The sequence below is a fragment of the Pundamilia nyererei genome, unplaced genomic scaffold (genome assembly GCF_000239375.1).
Source record: "Pundamilia nyererei isolate P.nyererei 1_Seehausen unplaced genomic scaffold, PunNye1.0 scaffold00060, whole genome shotgun sequence".
NCBI classification, from domain to species: Eukaryota; Metazoa; Chordata; class Actinopteri; order Cichliformes; family Cichlidae; genus Pundamilia; species Pundamilia nyererei.
The window spans coordinates 393,228-411,559 of NW_005187461.1; the positions used below are offsets into that span (position 1 = coordinate 393,228).

Sequence of the window (18,332 nt, forward strand, 5' to 3'; positions counted from 1 at the left end):
GATACATTATTAGCAAACAAAATATCACGATACTACACAGTATCGATTTTTTTCCCCCACCGCTACTAGCCAGTAGGTTCGCTAACCAGTGCACCTTTGAGTCACTCTGACTAATCTAACTAATACCAATTTTAGGGGTATTAGGCCCTTAGCAACAGTGGGAAGGAAAAACTCGCTTTTAACAGGAAGGAAGCTCTGACAGCACCAGCCTCAGGAAAGGGCAGCCATTTGCTGCGACCGATTGGGGGCGATAGGAGGAAGTCGGGACAGGAGTCAGTAACTAAGGTTTAGGATTTGCCACGCCTACGTAATACACGAGCAATTTGTTTAGACGAAGACAGAAATGCATGAACGAGGTTTAAAATGAGGCAAAGAGGATTTATTTATGTTTGAAATTAAATAGAAAAAAAAAACTTGAATGTCAAATGTGATTTATTAGTTCACTTCCATACATTTGTGGTGACTAACACGAGGCAGGATATTAAAGTAGCAGAGTTGAAGCAGAATTTATACAAAATTCATTTAATATATGTAAAATAGGCCTTTTTAGACATCCCAGCATACAAAAGAATGCTGTTTAGTTTGGGAGGCAGCCCAACCAGAGTATCTGTCAACAATAAGAGCGGCTTATCTTAAAACAACAATTCCATAATATCATATGTGATATATATATATAGTTTGTTTTCATTTTTCGAGCCCTGGAGTCTTTATGATTATTATTTCAGCCTATATTAAAGCCATGTAATGTGCAGTCTGTATGCAACTATAATCATTATAACATGTGAGCGCCACAACAGAGCCAGTAAAATGAATGCAGCAGTTCCATCTTAAGGTCATTAAAAGGTACTACAACAACAACAAAGCCCATGTTTTACTCTTTGTGCTCCTGCCTGTTAGCAGGCCGTGCTTCCTGCTTCTCTTATAAACAAAAGGATATTCACTACATGAATGTAATGCATCTGCAGGATGGTGGCATGAGCGGCAAAAATACGCATTATCCTCGTAAGAAAGCTCCATCAGAGCGACAATTGAGGGACTTGTACTTGGAGGAATTTGAAAGGTCTGCATGTCATTGACCAGAGGGTTCATTCATGCTGCGCACCCAGTTTGTTTGTTGCAAATGGAGATTTTTTTTCTTTTTGGGAAATTGTGACCAGCACCATTACTTTCAGGCCCATGTGAACTCATGCATAGATGTACAACTACAGGCATGTGCACAAACACACAAGTGCAACCACTCTCAGCATCTAATCAGACTGAGTTTCCCATGAAGTTTTCTGTGGTGCAAAAAGCGAGTTAAAGTGATTGCAGTGGATAAGTGGCCTAAGCAAACAGCATTTCCACTGTGACAAGGGAGTGTAGAGCGCAATTAGTCCGGCCGCATGATCTACAGTTCCATACCTTTAGATAAACCTTCTTGATTACCCCATAAAACTGGGCTTTTTTTCAATGGCATGTCATTGAGGAGAAATGGGGCCGTGCAAAATGCAAGGCTGGCAAAAGTCCTGGAGGTGAACAAGTTAAAACTCAGCCCCATGGGAACGACGCCAATCATCCATATTATAAGTTGTGACAGAGATAGCTCTGGGAATGAAAGCACAGAAAATATCAAAGTGCAAACAGCAGCAGCACTCTCTTGGCAGGTAAGAAAATGTTGTTTGCCAAGCCCGAAATGAGCACACGCTCTTCTTAGCTGCTTTTAAACATTGGCACTCAGCTATGATATTGAACAGTGGCTTTAGGCAAGTGTTAAAGGAGGTTTAACTAAGAAAACACTGTCTCGGTTGAGCCAAATTACATTAACACATCACAACTGAAGAAGAGCTACAGAGAAAACATTTTCCTCTTTGCCCACTCGAACTCCATCGACCTGATTTCTGTTAACTTGTTTTCTGACTCTCTCCTGTTCTTGAAGCAGACAGCCGGGCTGCAGTGAAGAAGAGAGACGGGACTCACATTTACTGTAAAGTACAGTTCATCGCAACAGCTGATTGGTTTACAGCTCCTTCACATGGTTAGGATGTCATCGCTGGCAAAGGTGCCAGCTACACACACGCACAGAGTAAAATGCTGTAAAGCATGATCTAACGGGCAGACTCCCACAAATACACTGTGCTGCTGGTATAAACACAGTACGCCACAGTGAGGCTCAGACTGTCTGGAACAGAGTTCAGCCAACAGATACAGGACTGTATGGAACATTAGGATAGTCAACATGGAAAATGAAAATATGATTACACTGTAGTTTAGAGCAGCATTGTGTGATTCTGCAAACTGAGTGAAGTGCATTACGGAGAGCTCACACACTCAAGTGTAGACCCTGGTACCGTACAGTGAGGGGATTTAAGAGGAGGCAGTTAAGGGGTAGAAAGAGGGAGGCGTAACAAGCAAGCACACATAAAGTCTGTCTTATTCTTTTTCCCTGCCCTCCCTCTCTCGGTCTCTCTCTCTCACCATTACAGCAGCATTAGAAGCTGAGCTGCTCAACTGTTCCAAGATGTCAGAACTACAAAGCTCCCTTGAATGAGGGAATGTGGGGCCCAAGGCGGCAGTAAGGGAGCCTGGAACAGCTGGCTCTGTCGTGGGGCCTCCTGTTCCCTCGCTCTGCAGCCGCTAGCTGGGACAAGACAGGGATGTCAGAGTGAGGCGGGGGAGTGAGTGTGTGTGTGTGTGTGTGTGTGTGTGTGTGTGTGTGTGTGTGTGTGTGTGTGTGTGTATATTTGTGTGTGTGTGTGTGCGGAATAAGACGGACGACACTGTGATCACTGGCCAGGTCACCTTCAACAAAGCTGGAAGTGGCGGGATGGGCAACGAAGAAGGTTGGGTTAGGCCGAGGATTTGTTATCACAAAGGTTCATTTCAGGCTCTGAGATTGCAACGAACAGTGGTTGCAGCATTGCCAAATGACATGCAGGGTGCATTATCAAATAGGAACTAAGCAAGGATGGGAAATAGTGAGAACAAAGTAGACTTTCAGAACATGACAGTATTGTGCCTTTCACAACACAGACACACATGCACGCACACATGTGGACAGTACGCTGCATCTCCATATGCTTTTGCTCTGTGCTTAGGAAGACACGGAAAATTAAAGGGAGAGACCACTTGTGGCTTCTATCCCACCCTTGGTGTCAAAGAGGTGTGACTTAAAAGAAAAAAGAACTTCCTGTTGACGGTTAGAGCACAGAAATTTAAAAAACGAAAAAAAAAAAAACATGGTTTCAGGAGGGTCCAAGGAAGGTATCAGGTTCAAATGCTTCGTTCCACAGTAGAGAAAGCCTCGTTCGCTGGGGTTTGCTTTGGGCTGCCACACATGACGCTGGAGATGATCGCACAATGCAGTGAATGGAAAGTGACTTAAGTGGCTACATGTGCAGTCATCGGTATAGAAGACCCACAATTACTAGCTGCAATGGAAATATGACTTTTAATGTAAACCATCATACAGTGAATGTAATCAAACGACATTAAGGCCCATGAAAGGGTTCTGTTATTCATTAAAGACACCATTCAAGAATCTCACTGCGATTGTATTGTTAGTCGTTTTTATTGCTTTGGGGATGTTGTCATCTGCATTAACGAGACACATATGAATCTGCTGAAGCTTTTTCACTGACAAATATTTACACGGGGATGAACAACTACAAACATGCATGCAGGCATGCAACATGGGTATGGTGGACACGTGCACGTTTGGGTTGTGAGCATTCAGGACTGCACGGGCGTTGAAGTGCACAAACACAAATTTGAAAACTAGAATGTGGAACAGCCCCTTTTGAAGGGAAGACTGGGTTTCCATTTGAAAATGCTAACCAGTGAATGAAAACACCTTAAAAAATGTTAGCCTTTGAGCATCCCGGTGAGGCAGCTCGAAGGCTTCGATCACAGCTGCTCTTAAAAGTGGATTTTAATTGTGTACATTTGCACAGTAATTATGCAAAGGTTCACCTCTTCCCTTCAGAGGAGCTTCAACATCTGGAACTGGGCATGACAGAGTCTTTCTTACCACAGCAAGAGGGAAACAAAAGAAGTGAGAGAAAAAACTGAAGTTCAACATTTACTTTTAAAAAAGGAAACCCCACATTTGCCTTTAAGCTGGCAAAGTGCAGGGCTTCCTTTTTATTGAGCAGGCGTGTGGGATATATGCCGGAGGAGAACACAAAAGATGATTTCTGGATTTCCTACTTTTGGCCCAGAATGCAACAGTAAACTTGCCAGACAGCGATTTAAATAGTCATCCCAGTAGCTCCAGCCACACATCACAGTGCATGTGCAGCATCCAGGAAAAATCCAAGAGTCGTATGCAAGCTTGAGCTTGTTGTTTAGGGCTGCATAATCAATGACCTTTGCATTATCGATCCATAAACTGAAATCTTAAATTGTTAATGCACTACTTGTTTGGTAAACCTGAGAGTCTGTGGTTGCAGTGATGGTGGAGCACAGTGGGAATAAATATGGGACTAACTGTTGGAGGATGGAGCTGTGCAATATTTTAAAATCTGCTCAGATAATCGGTTAAATGCTATCTTAGAAGTGACCTGACTACCTATTCAAACTACTTCCTTAGAGACTCATGGGCATTATGTTTAAAATAAAAACGGACATTGCAAAAGTTTCCAAGGATCAGTGTTTTTTTAGGCTGTATTATGGCTGCAAAAACACAATAAATAAATTATATTGTGCTATAATTTCATACTACGTGTACACTTAACATAAAAATCACAGACTAAAGTAGATAATATTCATCGGTCCTGTCATTCGTCTGGATGTTACCTTCACACACCCTCGTGAACAACGCTGAACACCTCACACTCCAGCTCAAAGCTCATCCCTGGATGAGTCTTCCAGGTATTCTGTCTACAGAATCCTCTGTAGTATTCATCTAATTAAGATCACAGAAACAACTCTAATTGATATGAAAACACTTCATTCTTTTCTCCACAAAACAACTGCTTGTGACAGCCTGCGCTTTGCAACCTGAACCAGCAGCAATCTATCTCTCATGTATAATGTTAACATTAAGTGAGGCAATAGCACTCATTTCCTCAGTTTATTATTGCACACACTAGTTACACAAAGAAAGCAATCGTACACAATTCACTTCTCCAGGGAGAGCCAAAAAAGAGGAAGCTTCCCCTGTGGGAATGGAAAAGACAAACACAGAGTGACAGGAGTGCTGTGGGCCATTTGGAAAATGTAAACAAGGCTGCAATAGTAGCTCGCTGTTGTTGGTTAAGTCTGGATTCTTTGATCCATTCTTGAAAGATCAATGTAAGAGTTTAAAAAAGGAGGAGACAGAAGACTGAAACGTTTTCACTTCTATGGAAGCCCGTTTTCCGCCACAGAAAAGAAATATCCATAACTCAAAATTTCAAGTTATTTTCTTGAAATTTTGACTCATTAACTCAAAATCTTGAGAAAACTCAAAATTTAGAGTTATTTTTATCAAAAATCTTCTACTCAAAATATTTTTATTGAGTAATTGTGGATACAGTTTACAAAAAAAAGAAGAGAATAACACAAAAAGTGTTTACATTGAATACAAAACAGAGCTTCTCATGTTAGAACATTGGTAAATAAAAAGAGAGGAAAACAAACAACAAAACAACAAAAAGCCACAACCCAAGAGGGATTATGATATTAACTAACCTTTTATTTTTGTCAAAATTTCGAGTTATGGATACTTTTTTTTTTTTTAAGCGGCAGAAATGGGCTTCCATACATTTCACCTGGCTCGGAGTATCAAGTAGTGATTTAATACTAGTGTTTAATCAATAAGCTGCATTACTCAATTTAGGGGAAGAGACTTTAAATTATTCTTTTATTTGCAAGGAAACTTCACGCTTTAACTTAAGCACCAATTTTTAAATGTAAAAATAAAATGTACAAAATGAAAAAGACTTACATCTATAAATTGAGTTTTTCTTTTTTTAAGGTTGTCGGTTCACTTGACAGCAGTTAAATCACTCACTACTCTAAACATACAAAGCAACGTCTTCATGAGTCGCAATCCTAAGCAAATGATTTGTAAGCTGTTTTGAACTAATACTGCACAGACATCTGATATAAATACCAGAGAGACGCACTTCTGTTCACACGCCGTATATATGGTGGGACGTAAAGCACGAAATGTACGATAAAAAAAGAAGTTGCATGTAAGGAAGAGGTAAAAATCAGTCAGATTTCAATCAACTCACTTCTCCTGCTTTTAGTTAGACGAGAAAATCAACAATTATCTGCCCTGAGAATAACGTGTCAGAGTTACACATTAATAAAGACATCTGCTATGAGTCTTTCTAAAAATTAAAGATCTAAGACATCTGCCAGTAGATGGATGGGCTGACAAAGAGAAGTGGCACCAAAACCACATTTTAAATTAATTTCCATTTTCCCGTCAAGGCTAACAAATAAAGACAACCTGTCCTGCGTCACTACCAAATGTCGCACGATGATCCCAAATCCCTTCAACGAGTCAATTATACCTCTCCCCAAGCACTGGCAGAGTATGTAAAGCCAGGACGTTCGGTGGCCTCAGGCTGACTCCAGAGGAAGCCGGCACAAACGACAGTCTAGCTCTGACTACAATGACTCTGACACATTAAAGTGTCTTTGAGGTATTTTCTGAAACGGCATATGACCAACACTAAAGACGGGAACTGAGAAACAGCTCCAGTAAAGAACAATTTCCAAATTGTCCAATTCATTGGAATCATATGCTGTTGTCAACTCTTTTTACTGATGCTGGCAGAAAGAAGGAACCCGAGTTAACAACAAAACAAAGAATTGAAGCTATGAAGCAAAACTGAAAATAGAATAAAGGTGAATGAAGCCTTATCAGTTACCACCTCTGACCAACAAAGGAGGAAAACTGCGTTGTTACAGAGGGATTACGGCAAAAAATAGTTTAAGAAATATGTTCAATGTATGGATGTGAAGCGTATAGATGTGTGCGGCGTGCTTGGTAGGTGGCATTTCCTTCATGACACCCACACAGACACACACACACACACACACACACACACACATGTGCGCTTCCCCTACTTGAGCTGACTTGCATGCCGTGACATCTGGTCAGTGCTGAATACGATGTTCAGGGAAGTAAAGCGACGATATGCTGTGCACAATGGAAGGAAAAACAGAAAGCCATGGAATAAAATGCATTACTAGAATTCCTTGGTTCTCCATCAGCGTTTTCCTCCATCAACAATGGGACAAGAACTTATTCTAGTACAGCTTTGCCCTCTGGTAAGGAGACGTGTAGTGCCAAAACACAAGAACAACCAACACAAGTGAGAATAAATCCAAAGTTCGGGTTTTTCTGGGCATATTCTACTAAAATCCTAATAATTGTTTGCTCTTGAGCTAAATAGAAAGCTGCTGACAGTCAGTTTTGGCGTTGAATGAAACTAAAAAAAACAATGGCACTGGCCGTGTGTGGAAATGAGCTCAACTGCGATTCAATGCAAAATAATCTGCAGTGAATTTATCCTCTCATCCCCATTACCACATCCCCCCATGGCTTCATCTGGGAGAGACACTGGTTGAGCGAGGCTGTTGAAGATACCCACCTCCCTCTTCTCCCAGCACTGCCTCAGGAATGCTTTTCTTCTCCTCCCCTTAGCCCCATGTGTAGACGCCCTCTCTGCAGGGTGTGTTTTGCATGTAAAACAGGCTGCAGATGCTGTCCGCAAAAGGGACCGGGAGGGACAAGGGAGACCGGGACACAAGGAGGCCCCACTGCCATGCCACCCGCTTGGCCTCGCCTTGCTTTGCTGCCACCTCCTCCCATAACACCTCTCATTACTTTACCCCTACACCCCCCTCGTTCTTTCCATCCCCGGTTCAACGTGCCACCCCTCCGTCAGCCCCCATCGGCCATCCCTCTGCCACCCTCCTAGCACACGCAGTTGTGCGTCTCCCTGGAAACAAGCTCTAGTTGGTGTATGGAGGCACGCTGAGTTCACACAGACACGCTCACACATACACCGCTCTACTTTAGCGGATAGAAAGACCCGAGACTGCATTCGGACAATGAAAAACAGAAAGAAAGGGGGGAGAAAGAGAGTGATCACCTCTAATAAAATGGTTCTTTACAATCCTGTTATCCATATTCGGCTTGACACGACTACATTCAGGGGAAATAATTAACAAGTGCATGGCGGACATTAATATTGCATTTGACAGGAGACAGGTGGCTGGCTGGGAGCAGATGTTAGGAGGCAGACTGAAGAAAGAGAGAGAAGCAAACTTTTATACTTTAAACATGTCATCCCTGGACTTTCAGATCTTCTGATTTAAATGCGTGTCTGTAGTTGCAAAGCGTTAAGGTAATCTCTTAGTTGCTGTAAACTCATTGTAAACAGAGTTTTTACTTTATCTTATTAAAACTTTCAGTGCGAGGTTGTGTTGGTTGGACAAACAGGAGCCGTGTGAAAACCACTAATTCCAACAAGCTGTTTTTATTTGACTTGATCTGCAATCGACAGTCACTTTCTAAGCAACATTGTTGCTTAGAAACGGCTCCAGAAGATGAATCAGAAATGTTTGTTACTTTAACGTTCACATTTCTGTGTCAGTAGAGTTCATCAGTTCATCCCTCTCTCTCCACATCCTCAGTCTGCTGCACACAAAGCTCCACAGTGTGGCCAGTTGCAGAGGGTGCAACTGTGATGACATAATGGGGTTTTCCATCCACTCTCAGGATCTGTACAGTGCTGAACAAGGTGTGGTGCAGTGTGAGTGAGAGCGAAGGATAATAACCTTTTACTTTTACAGTACACACAGCTCAGACGGGTGTCCCACAGTCCCCAAAAGCACCTTTGAGTTGATTTCTCACAGCGTGTAGATGTTTGACAAACTGCAGTGCAGGTTTTCAAAATGCTTAAATGGTGTTTTGTGTGAAGCCACACCTGACATACTGCACATGTGCCAAATCTGACAGCAATTTTAGAGAGATTCAAGTCTTTCTGAATGTCCTCTGAGATGCCTTTACACAATAAGGACATAAAAAGGAACCATCCATCCAATACCAACAGTGAAAGGGGGGGGGGGGGGGGGCATCCCTATTCAACCAGGACAGTTTCAAAACCAATTAAAACTAATTCCATATGCTGAATATTGACGCTTGGATTTCTCATTATGCCTACTGCGCTTGTCGACAGTTGTTCACTGTACTGTATGTGTGCGTCTCAAAGGGGCTGCAGAAAACATGTGGGTCAGGAGGCAGGGACTCTGGGAGTCTTCATGCTTTGCTCCACCATTTGGAACCACTCTCAGCCTATCACTAATTCCTCCTTCTTGGCAGCTCTACAGTTTACCCTCTCTCTCTCTCCCTTTCCTCTTTTCATCAGTGCTGGCAGTAGAACTGTAGTCTACATTCTGCACTAATTAACAACCTTCAGAGAAAGACCACCAAACTGGTGAACTGGCACACTCAAAGCACGCTTACAGTTAGACTCTCTTTTACTCTGTAATCTTTCTTAGTTCTCTATCCTCTAGATTCTATTGTACTGGAGGTTGTGCTGTATGTGCCAATGCAACTAAGCTAAGCTAAAGAGAACCAGTTTGAGAACCAGTTTGGCTCAGTGAGATGAGTAGCTGCTTTGAGACCAGGAAGCCCAGGTTTGAACCCTGCTCATGGTAACATTTCTTTTCTAGGGCAGGGATAGCTCAGTAGATAGAGTGGTGGCCCATGATCAGAAGGTCGGGGGTTTGATTCCCCTGAACTGCTACCCTGAGGAAGGTACCGTCCCTACACACTGCTCCCCGGGCGCCCAATGGCTGCCCACTGCTTCACAGAGTGAATGGGTTAAATGCAGAGGGGAATTTCCCCAAAGGGATCAGTAAAGTATACAAAAAAAATAAAAAAAAATAAAACTCCACGCAAACATAAGAGACAGCTCGCAATCAAATTTGCACAATATTTCTCTGACTTGTAGTAGTACATCTGTTGAGAGTATTGCGGTGCTTTTGCCTAGTTATGAAGAGACTCGGAAAACTTCAGGCAAACAGTATCATCCAAACCAGGTCACATGGTTGGTGGGTTTACTTTGGTAGAATATTAAGAAACTCTTATGAGTTTCCTATAGGTACCAAAATAAGCTAGAAAGAAAGCGATTTAGTGGTAAATCTGACTTTTTAAGCCTTCTCCTCCACTCAGCGTGCACATTATTAGACACCCAGGGAGAAAACGAGACATGATTTATCTACTAAAGACGGTAATTAACTTGTATGTTACAGGTGTGTGATGTTGGAATATGTAAACAACATGAATACATCTCCTGTCATCAGATCAAGGGAGGATCAGGGTAACTCGATTTGCTGAATCAATTCAATTTTATTTACACAGCGCCAAATCACAACAACAGTCGCCTCAAGGTGCTTTATATTGTAAGGTCGACCCTACAATAATACATACAGAGAAGAACCCAACAATCACATGACCCCCTATGAGCAGCACTTTGGTGACAGTGGGAAGGAAAAACTCCCTTTTAACAGGAAGAAACCTCCAGCAGAACCAGGCTCAGGGAGGGGCTGTGATTGGTTGGGGGGAGAGAAGGAAGACAGGATAAAGACATGCTGTGGAAGAGAGACAGAGGTTAATAACAAGTATGATTCAATGCAGAGAGGTCTGTTAACACATAGTGAGAAGAAACACCCAATGCATCATGGGAATCCCCCAGCAGCCCACGTCTATTGCAGCATAACTAAGGGGTCATTCAGGAGGCTCTGCCTCCCATTCTACTTTTAAATACTCTAGGAACAACAAGTAGGCCTGCAGAGCGAGAGCGAAGTGCTCTAATAGGGTGATATGGTACTACAAGGTCATTAAGATAGATGGGGCCTGATTATTTAAGACCTTGTATGTGAGGAGCAGGATTTTGAATTCTAGATTTAACAGGGAGCCAATGAAGAGTCACTAATATTAATATATTTTCCATGATGCTATTGTCTTTTTTTTTTTGCCTTCAAATGAGCAAAGTAATATTTAAGATGGCCAACATGCTCATAAGAGTCTATGCAGTATACTGGAGCGCAGACACACACAGACAGACACAAATCCACACACTGCGTCAAAACCCCGAGCTGCTGGTCAGGAGCATCAATTGAGTCTCTGTTCAGTCCCTTTGCCTTCCTCGTCTACACTGCCTTCTTCCACCGCCGACGTCCACACCGCATAATTTGTCATAGGAAAGCACAACTCTCAAAGGAAACAGGCAGCCTTCGAAGGAAGCTTGACTTAATATGTAGTACAGTGCTGTTATCCAGTACTCAATTGTGTATCTCTCACAAGTTTCTCACCTCTAATTGTAAATTCTTAGAGTTCCTTTAGGAAAGTTGATGAATACGAAGGTGTGGCAGGGAGGCTGCTGACTTCTCAAGTAGTAGATTTGTACGATCGCTAGGAGACTTTGCAAGCAGAGAGTACCTTGCAATTGGAGGAAGTGCATAAATTGGAGTCACAATGCCATAAAAGGCGTGCCACCAAAGACAAAATCAAAGGCAAAGGAAGTGGCTCCAGATAGGGCTGGGCCATATCATACCGTTCACGGTAATACCGGTATAATGTTGGGCAACGACAAGAAAATGAAATATCGCGATAGAATATGGGTAAAATGCGCAGTGCCTTTGTTTACATACGCACATGGCGGTGACGGAGAATGAGGAGGGTGAAAGCGGATCGTTGAATGAAACAGATGAACCAGAACTGGTTTGTAAAAATGCTGCAACTTCACTGGTGTGGAACTGGTTTAGCTTTCGTCCGTCAGACACACAACAAAGCACTATTTTTGGTAGCGCATGCTAGCGGGCCGTCGTTATTACCGTGTGAAAATACGGCGCACTTAAAATCATCCTTTGATTTTTCTGAAAGTCGACAGAGCCCCTTATAATCCCGTGTGCCTTATGTATGAACTCTGGTTGTGTTTACTGACCTCGAAACGATTTTATGTGCACGGCGCTCGAAAATCTGTCAAATGTTTCAGTGCGACTTTGCTAAGCTACGAAGCCGCACCGCTTGATGCATTGTGGGAGCATCACGGCTGTCGTAGGCGGAGCCTCGCGGAGTGATACGTACTGTGCTTCAACATAATGTTACCGTACTGTGTGTGTATAACCGCTTTTTAAGTTTAGTGGATATTATACATGGTTATGCTGAGGATATGTCGGCCAGTTTCCACTGGAAACGCCTTTTGGTTAAACTGTCAGCGAGGAGTTTGCACTGTTAAAGTTTATATAACTTTAATGCAGATAAAAAAAGCTGCTTGTTTGAGTGAAAATACATTGATGGGTTTTTTGCACTAATAAAGTTGAGGAGTTGTAAAGTGTTTTGTCTCACGTCAATTATATCGTCAGTTATATCGTTATCGCAAATTTTCAAATGTATATTGTGATAAATATTTTTGGCCATAGCGCCCTGCTCTAGCTCCAGACGACCTCAAAGCAACCTTGAGTAAGATACTACATTAGTGTTTTGCTCGAGTTATCGATCCCCCCAATAATTCTGCATAATGGGGAAAAAAATCTAAAGTTTAGTAGCACTGCATGAATATAAAGCAGCAGGTTACTGACAAAGAACTGAGCCGACTGCATAACTAAACAAGACGCTCGCATTCCCAGCACAACTGCAAGAAATGACAGAAGCATTCAGGAAAACCAAAAACGCAGACGGAAGATCAGGCGGCATCGAGGGGCCGATGCTTTTAGGCCTCCTCCACAAACTCAGCTGCGGGTCAGAAGCCTGGCAAGAACCCAAACATATAAAGCGAGAGGTGAGGAGTAAAGAATGAAGGAATTCAAAGGAGACAGTTTGCCTTGTTTCCCAAAGAGATGCACTGGCACGCCAGTGATCACAGACAGCCTCCAACGTTAAGTGACTCTGAATAGAAGCGAGGCAACGGCGAGAGAACGGCACAACAAGATCACTGGACCAGAGCGGGGCGAGCGGTGCTGGCAGTACCGCGGCATTGTTGCGGGAGCCGAGGAGGAGGCCGTCGCAGCCCGAGCCGACCGCTAGCCACGTGCTCCTCATCGAGGCCCGCGTGAATTATTACATTTCAGTCTGTTATATTTCATCACGGCTCATTACAGACAGACAATCGAGCTCGAAGAGGAGCGCCGTACTCGGGGTCCGCCCAGATGCCCTCGGAAAGAGAGAGAGAGCAAGAGAGAGTAAGAGAGAAAGAGGGAGAATCCCTGCACTCTCCCCTGAAAAGGATAGAGGAGGATGGACAAAAACACATTGTCTGTGGATTTAAAAAGGAGGCTTATGGCTGCTATGAAAAAGCAATGTGCTTTTAGAAATGGAGGAGAATGAATATGCCTGCTGATGCCCACTCAATGAGATGTACGCTGGTGGAGCCATAGAAAAGAAGTGAGAAATGAAAGGGATGGAATCTGAGGCAAATGACACTTGAGTGTTTGGAAATAACTGACAGCTGCACAATGGGACAGCAAAACAGACTGCAATCTGCTCATAGCTAGATGAAAAGACAGGGAGCTGAAAAGAAGTGTGACCAAATACATACAGAGATACTGTCCATTCACAGCTGAGCGGATAAACAGACAGCCGTGAAAATGGGCGAGAAAGGTGAGGTTTAACTACAATAGATGACCCGAACAATGAGATAGCTCCAAAGGCTCCGTGAAACAATTAGGCAAGTATACGAGCGATACGAGAAGTGCTCGCTTTAGGCCGCGACAGTTTTTATTTACCACATTCAGTCTCTACACGTTTAAGCAGAGACCGAACGCTGAGTTTAGGAGAAACTTTTCATGTCGTTAGACCGAAGCGCGGCCGATCACAAACCAGACGACGTATCCCTGAGTGAATATGTACAATCACTGTGTCTCTCCTGACGAGGCTTTAATGTGCACATGCAGGCTCGTCTTCTTAATCTGTGTGTGTGTGCAGAGAGAGAGAGAGAGGTATTAAAACACACTCCTCTTGTCACTTGCTGTTCGCTGCATAACACAGACATTTTCCATTCTGTCAGTGCAAGCAGCGAGCACACTGGCTCCTTCTAAACTCAGCCGCCACTTCATTAAATGACTTCAGACTCTTGGCAGAGTCAGTGGGAAAAGTCTATATTAACTGTGTGTGAGATCCACGGGGTGACCAACAAAGGCCATAGTTGTTCCTCTGTGTTGGGTGCTGCTTGGGGAACTTCTGGGGCCTATTAGGGTACCCCCTCCACTACCCCAATGTGTCTACCACATGCTCCTGTTTCTCCTTATCCTCACTCTTGACTTCATACACCATGCATACATGCACAGACACAAGGATGCACAAAGCTTTGCTGACCTCTGCCCAACTCTTCTGTAGTTGGTCCCAGAATTAGTAGAACTAGACACAGCATGAAGGGGACTGCGACTGTTTAGACTGGAGAACGCGGTGAGGCGCAGGCTCTGGTTCCTGCTTTCGCAGCCCAACATGACGACCGGCAGTCTGATGGTACCTAATGGCCGGGCGGTACTGTTGCTCAACCAGGTGAATGTGCTGGATCATTTGGGAGCAGATGGGCAGAACTGTCAGTGACACCAACAACAGCACTCGGAAACCACATCTGTTGTAATGCAAAATCTGGCGAAAGACTTTATCTGTAAAAATCCCAAATTTTTAGCATTAAAACAAATGTTTCCCATTAAATCCTTTGTCATAACAGCTTATTCAGCCCAGACTGCGGAGCCTGGGCTGAGCTGACATTGAGCAACAAATGCAGTCGTAACTCTATTAAAGCAACAGCAAACAATCCTTTTCTATAATAATACAGCACAACTGATTGGTAGATTTAGCAGCTCAAGTTTCAAACTCCTGGATGGAATGTAAAGTGTAATATTATCACGGTCTCATTAATGGTTTCACACGTGGAGACACAAACAGCTCAGACGTGAGTGATCAAATCTAGTGCCGATGACACTTAAACACAGGGCCACAAACTCGCACGCACAGAACGAGATCAGCGTCCAACAAACCACCGACTTCACCGACAAAGGCACAGCAGGCAAACAACCGGCAATTAATCAGCTAGATTGATCTGATACGCCAGTTTGTGTAAATTCTGCCGTGACCTTTAACCAATCTGGTGGATTTATTTGTTCTAATTAAGCAGATTAGGGCCACATGCCTTTGCAAATTAAGTCATTTATCTTCATGTGACAAGTTAGGAGGAGGAAAGACCAACTGCCCCCAAGGAGAAAGGGCAATTTCTTCAATACTGTGAGGTCTGTCAAAAAGGTTCAAATTGGCCCCCCACATAGAAGGACAACACACTGCACAACTGGGTTGTTGTGTTGAGCTCATTTGATATTACAGCATCGCTTTAGATTGTGTTGCCACATTTATAACAATTCCTATGATAGATTTCTTCATACTTGTTGTTACGTGCATGTAAAGACAACTACAGGTCAAACATACAGCAAGTATCTGTTGTAAAAAGCTGCTCCTTTGTCACAAGGGGTCAGTGTTGCATTGTTGACTGCACAGAGCCCGATGCCCTTCCTGATGTCTCCAGCCATTAAACCAGTGACCTTACCCTTGTCATGGGAATGTGTTAACCACTGCACTATACAGGCACATCTGCTGTACTAAACAAAAGAAAAGCTGATGGACACGTTCCTGTGCAACAACGTCAACGGGTTTTTTAGACACCCATTATTCCCCTTCACAGTTTAAAGCTTGGCCAAGAGGTTAAAAATAACCCACAATGTCTAAATCTACAGAGGCCGGAGCCAGGAGGGACCCGAAGGTGGACTGAGCCAAGTAAGAGGCCTCCTCAGCTAGTCCAGCAAAACACTGAAGCCTGGGAACTTCAGCTTGTTTTCCGTACTGTAAGCCCACCTACTGGACCGACCTTGCACGTGCATCGTCGCGATGAGTGTGCGTCACAGATGCAAGCTGAACACAAAGCGATGCATGCGATCGACACAGCTCTGATTCCATTCAAGTTTCCCCGTGAACGCACACAATCAGCCTGATCCTACAGTTCATACCAGAGTCCATTCTCGTTGTTGCCAGAATTTCACAAAGCACACCTTTGACTGGGAAGTCTTCATCAAGGGAAGTTTTCTTTAAATTAAAATATACCACAAAAATGTTAACACACACATCCACGCAGCCACTAACCTGTAAATGACTCCCATCACCCTGAGCCATCTAACGCATTACACAAGGAGATTCAGAATGAAGGAATAACACGAGGCAACAATATGGCTCAGTTCTTTTCACCGTGGGGGTTTCACCCTGTGTGGAGATATAAAACACTACATCCTTCCTTCTCCCGAACAAGCAGACCCCCCGCCCCCCTCCACACACACACAACATTCTCCTCTAATCCACATCCATCCTCTATGCGGAACGTCGTCCAGATTGGTTTCCTTCTAGTATAAACTTCCAACTTGAGGTCAGGCTTTGGGATCACAGGGCCAACAGAAGGTCATGTAGCTCGACTTCTACAGACGGAGCGAGCTCGTTAGTTATTTGTCTGCCCTCAGTTGCACCTTTTCACATCCCTAACATGCTGAATTCTGTTGTTAATGCTATGTTAGCGGGCTGCACTCAACATGATGGGACTTTGGATTCACTTTGGATCTGTGGCAGTCTTGGTCACCTCCTGGATCAATCCTGGATGGATGGATGGGTGGATGGCAGACTGGATAATGAAAATTTAAAAAAAAAAAAATCCAGGAAAGTCCAGGAAGTGAGTGATCAATGTCTATTGTGAGGATTAGTTTAACTAGATAAGATCACTACACATTTATTAATATTTATTACACATTTATTATTGTTTACTTATTTTTCTGCATCTTAGACTTTATTGATTCTTCGGTTCTTAATGGCTACTTAGTTTACTCGTTCGGACTGACTGGCTCACACGTCGTGTTTTTCATTTTAAAAAAATATTCGATTTCTCAGAGTAACTACAACAACTGAGCCAAGCAAGCATAAAGCACTTCTAGGTAGATATTCCAAACAGTACGCAGCCCCAAACGTGATACAAACGGTTTTCTGTGTGTTTTTTGCAGTTTAAAAACAATAAAATCTCAATTTGAATCCTATAACTTAAGCTGACTGATGCTCTGTCATGTAAAACACTGTCTCAGGGAGTGAGTAGAAATTCTTACAGTGTATTTTTAAAGCACATCAGCATGACTATTCTGCCATCTAGAGGTACAATATAAGAATAGCAGCCGTGATTACTTGGAGCACTATGGGGGAACATCTAGCGCTGACAGCCTACGTGTACAGCATGTGGATCTGAACGTTCATAAAATGAACTTCACATAACGCTGCGGATCAAAACTGAATGGAGAAAATCTTCACTGCATTTTTTTCACTCTGTATTTAACCCATTAAAGCAGAAGACTGGGAGATATTTTACAATAGGAATCACATTTGAAAATGTTTGCTTGACATTAGTTAAATATACTAACTATATGTGGTATTTTAAAGTTAAGTACATGTTAATAAGTGTACAATTAAAGGCAGGTTAATTTTTCCATAAATAAAATAACATTACAAAAAGCAAAAACCAGGACCAGCAGTGCCGTGTAATTGCTAATAATTCAATACATGAAATAATTGCTCAGTATAAAAATAATTGCAGGTGTTGTTAGCGGCGATTTCACAGTCTTGAGAAGTACTTGAGGTTAAATAAGTGCTTGAAATCCAACCTTTAAATGTTCTAAATTTGTAATTTAGAAAGTTGTTGTGCGCATAACGACGCCCTCTGCGTGCAGCCAGACTGCACTAAGTAACGGTGTGTCACCTGTATGGAACGCCAGGACTGCCATAATGAATTAATTAAATACACCATTAAATAATTAATTAATTGTGTCAATAATTAATTAAAATTGGAAATAATTAATTACTGACATATTTAATTAATTAATAACACATTTAAATAATTATTGACAGTTTTAATTAATTATTTAATGATTTATTTATTTTATTCATTTTGGCACTTTTGTCCCCTTCATCTCTCTCCTTGAAATAATTTTATCTGTCAGCCTCACCCATCAAACTAAGTGGGCGGGGTCAAATCTAACATTTGATTGGTTGCCCGCAAAGTAAGTCAAGACAGGTCGATCCTAGATAATCGATTGCTTGTGTGGACTTGGGGCAGCCAGGTATCCCAGAATGAACAGGCAGCAATGGTGGTGGTGTACAGTTTTAGAATACCCCGTTTCTTTGTCACCAACTACACTTTTAATAGTGTTTTAGCTGCGAATGTAGTGGCGTAATCTTCACGTCTGGTCAGGTTGTCAACGTAGAACATGTTTGCAAAAGTGCTCAGATGTTTTCAGAGATGTCACTCGCTCTGCTAACAGTCAGC

General features: G+C 42.7%; 1 long non-coding RNA gene across 1 annotated transcript in view; it reads right to left on the reverse strand.

The window, feature by feature from the left end:
* The window catches only part of LOC102210639 (uncharacterized), a 117,187-nt gene that overhangs the window by 88,148 nt on the left and 10,707 nt on the right, over nucleotides 1-18,332 (reverse strand). The window lies entirely within an intron of this gene.